Here is a 4,403-nt window from a genome sequence, read left to right as displayed (position 1 = left end):
AGGTGATGATTTGAAAGTGAGGTTGCAGGGAGGATTGTATTTTCTGACACTATAAATATAAACTGAGCATAGCAAAGGGACAGGATAGGAGTATCCTATCTGCACACATTTGGTAGGTATTGTTTGTTTATTTTGAGACAGGGTTTTACTATACAGTTCGGGCTGGCCTTAAATCCACCATGTAGTCCAGGCTGGGCTCGAATTTGAACTCACAGCAATCCTCTTGGCTCAGCCTCTCCAGTGCTGGGATTACTGGTGTGCACCCCACTCCTGGCTTACTTCCTTTCCTTTAAAGCCACCAGTATACACTCGAGGGGGTTGAATCTGAGCTGGGAATGTAAGGGTGGAGGTTGCCAGTAGCCCAAACCTTGGGTACAGTCTTCAGGCCAGGAAATGGGACCGTAACTGCCTTTGTAATGAATTTTCAGGAGTTCAGAGAAAACCTGACTATCCAGCAATGCCCTGGAATACTAGTTAGGCATCAAAACTGGATTCTTGCTAATGTGTTAAAGGGAAACCTGGCTCCCTGACTGAGGCTGGATCTGGGCTCCTCCTGCAGCCGTAGCCCTGCAGGCAGCACTGAGCCAGAAGCAGAGCTGAGGGCAGGGACCACTCTCCCTCTGTCTGTACCTGTGATCAGGAGCCAGCTGGAACCTGGGAGCGGGGAGCTAGTGGTGGGAAATGCTGCATGGTGGGAAGGGTCTTACTTAGTTCTGTTAATAATTATGTGCAAGTCACTTAATGAGTTAAATAGGTTAAAAGAGCCAACAGTTTCAAGAGTTAAAAATGGGGCAGAGACTCTCATTGAATCAAAAACCACTTTCAGCTCCTTCTAAGAGCGCCTAGGTTAGAGACCTTTGAAACTGATTCTTTAGTTATTCACTGTCTCAGTCCCCAGCACTTTTCAGCTGATCCAGCTCCCAAGGCTTCATTGTCAACATAGGTGACTAACAGGTATCCCGGTGACAGTCTGGCCATTCTCCTGCCATGTTTTCGTAGTGGCTTTTTCCTGGAGCTGAGCGGAAACACAGGGGCCAATCCCCGAGAAGTGTGTACTTTACATCCCATCTGAAATCCCGCCCTTTTGCAGGACTGGCTCCTACAATGCCTCCTAAAGTGTATGTGGTCCATGACCTGCCCAACTGGAAGGTGGTCTTGGGAACTCAACCTCGAGCAAAGAGTTTCACATTCTATTGATAGAAAATAGGTTCAGGTTTGACATGCAGACCTTTTGGGGAGGGGGCTGCCCACATGAAGCTGCTAATCACTGACTCCGCAGGTCCTTTAGAAAGCAGACCAATGTTGACAAGGAAAAGAACACGTGCGCCTTCCAGCCAGGGCATCTGCTTTGTCTCCCTGTGCCCAGTAGGTTCCTGTTCCTTTCTCCCCAAGTTTGGAAGGGATTGGAGACCAGTGCTGTCCTTGTGAAGGCAGTTTGGTGACAGCCACCAGTAGAGCTTTCTCAACACGTGATAACATGCAGATGCATGTGTGCCTGCCTACGTAACCACACTATTACATGCTTTATTAATTGTGCAAATAATCGCCCATGATTTAGTTATTTATTTTTATTTGATTTGTTTCTTTTTTTTTTTTTTTTTTGGTGGTACTGGGGATCGAACTCACGACCTCACACTTGCCAGGCAGGCCTTTATGCTGTTGATCTAAATCCTCAGCCCCTGTTTGGTTTCTTGTTGTGAATCTTGCTGTGTAGTTGAGGCTGGCCTTGCACACATTACGTATCCCAGGATCATGGCATTTCTCCTCAGCCTCAGCCTCCTGAATGCTGGGATTGCAGGTGTGTCCATGATTTAAAATGTCACCATCCTTGCTTGCCTCATGATAGTTTGCGGTTCCATTGGCCCCCCTCTTTCTTTCAGCCCCTGGCGGGTCCCCTGTGTACTCTGTGTAACCTGTTAAGGATGGCCTCCCCTCACTGTCCGCCAAGCCACCACGGGCTTTTCTCCTGTGTTACTCTTGCAGAGGTGGTTTGAGAGAACACAGATAGATCATTTAAAATCCCAAGGTGGGATGGGAGGATAGGATTCACCTCCAGTCACTCCAGACAACACCTGGGAGCGCGCTTGGCCTTGGTCTCCCTACTTGAGGTGAGGACCCCCCTTTTTTCTCACTCTGGTCTTCTTCAAGCCTCATGCGGTGAGAGTTTCTTCACATGGGAGCTGCGTGATGCTAGCTTCAGCCTTGTTTTGTGAGTTGCATCTTCCTTCCCTTTCATTTTTAATATAAGAAGAGCACAGGCCTGGAGTATTTACTTCCCAGCCAGTCTCTCGCTTGCTGGAAATTACCTCCTTAATTCTAAGAGTGTTTTTTTTCAGTCAACTTTAATTCACTTACCAGAAAATCTTGACTCTTTCAACACATATAACCCTTGGTCTACCTTGAATTTATTAAGACAATCTCTCTTGTTTTAATGACTTTGTTAGATCTTTTTTTTTTTTTTTTTTACTATGTTAAAGAAATAACTTGCGATTACTGTTTTATGGTGGATTTTCTTAATTGAGCAGATGATGCCGGGTTTTACCTGATGAAGATCTGTAGCCAGGTCCCCCTGAGCTTAAGGAGCACTAAAAGCCATGCACAAAGAAGATGAACCTGTTATCCGCACACGGGACTGAAGGTCGTGATGGGACCACCAGCCAGTAGACTGGTTCTCCAAGAAGTTTTATAGTTCTATTTGTAGGAATTCCAGAAGTGAGGGAGAGAAATTAGGTGAAAGAAACAATAGAAAAAACATTTCCTGAACTGGAGAAAGACTTTATCTTCACACTGAAAGGGGCCACTGAGTGCTGATTAACAAATAAAATAAAACTTAAACAATTAAAATGGGAGGGAGTCTCATCTGGACAGAGGATACTCTGAGGATAGATTTTTTTTTTAGAACCTTTAAACAAGAGAGGTTTTATGTGGGTGTCATGGTTTATATCTAGACATCCCTCCAAAGCCTCGAAATTCACAGATAGGACTTTGGGGGTGATTGGACCATGGGGGTGGACAGTCTGCTGATGAGTTTAGAGCTCAGTGTGATATTGGGAGGAGGACTTGGTTGGAGAAGCCAATCCCTGGGGTCAGGGCCTGTACCCATCTATCTCACACGCTGGCTCTTTCATTCCCACTCTGCTTCCTGTTTGCCCTGCCTGAGCAGCTCTCCCCCGCCAGGCCCATCTGCTATGCTGACCTGCCTTGGAGCCTCTGAACAATGAACTGAAAGCGGAATCAAAATAAAATAAAATAAAATAAAATAAAATAAATAAAATGCTCTTCCTGTTTCAAAATTAAAAGGATGCTCGGATGTGGCTCCAAGGTCCTTGGTTCTGTCTCTAGTAACACACACACACACACACACACACACACACACACACACACATTGAGAGGACATTTTTTTGGCTAAAGCTGTCAGAGTCAGAGTGTTGAGGAACCTGGGTGGGACCCGGCAGGGAGAAAGATGGGGCTGCAGTATGGCCGTCACAGAGCCTCAGCCCATCCTAGGGGATGCTCAGGAGGTGGAGTGGCCGCTTGGAGTTACCCTGCTACCTTACCAGAGGGTAGGGTCAGGTACTTTGGAAACCTCACTGTACTTGGGATTTATCATCTGGAATATGAGGAGGAAGAGGAGGTGCCATCTTGTACCCACCATGGTGTGACACTCGGAAGCAGGAGCTTGGGGTCACATGAGCCTGCTGGATTGTTGGCTGCCCCATTTCACAGTCCCCAAACCTTCAAAGATGCCTTGTATTCATGGTACACGGAGAGAGTGTCAAGGCCACATCAGAGTGACGGCCATTTGGGGCAACCCATCCTGACCTTCACCTCATGTGCAGATGCTGTGGATGCCAGGTCATCCAGCTGCCAAGGCACGTGGCCAGCTCATGTCTGAGCTGTGCTCTAGGATACCACTAGTATCCATCCTCCCACAGATGGATGCCTGAGAACCTTCTTTCTTCTTATGAATTATGCTGATTATTATAAAAGAAGCTTTATGAATAAAACTACCCTAAATATTCTTGCCCACATCTTTTTAAAAAAATGACAATACCTTATCACAACCAACATGGCAACACACCCTGTAATCCCAGCACTTGGGAGGCTGAGGCAGGATTGTTGCAAATTCAAGACCAGCTGGCCTACAAAGTGAGCCCAAGGCCAGCTTGAATGCATAGTGAGGCCCTGTCTCAAAAAGAAAATACTTTGCATTTCTCAGAGCAAGCACCTAAGAATGGAATTGTTGGGTCCAAGGACAGGTGCAGGAAGGTGGACAGAGGTGGACTTTCGGAGAGTGAGTGACATATGCTGTTGTCCAGACTCTGAAAGATTATCAGGTGGGGCGTCCAAGGGTATTCTTTCCATCAGTGTTTGCCTTCCTTCCTTTCTTTCTATCTCTCTTT

Source organism: Cavia porcellus, unplaced genomic scaffold, assembly GCF_034190915.1.
Source record: "Cavia porcellus strain 051 isolate PalLab524CR breed Dunkin Hartley unplaced genomic scaffold, mCavPor4.1 scaffold_6, whole genome shotgun sequence".
NCBI classification, from domain to species: Eukaryota; Metazoa; Chordata; class Mammalia; order Rodentia; family Caviidae; genus Cavia; species Cavia porcellus.
The sequence above is the reverse complement of the archived record's forward strand: the minus strand, read 5'-3'. Positions refer to the sequence as shown.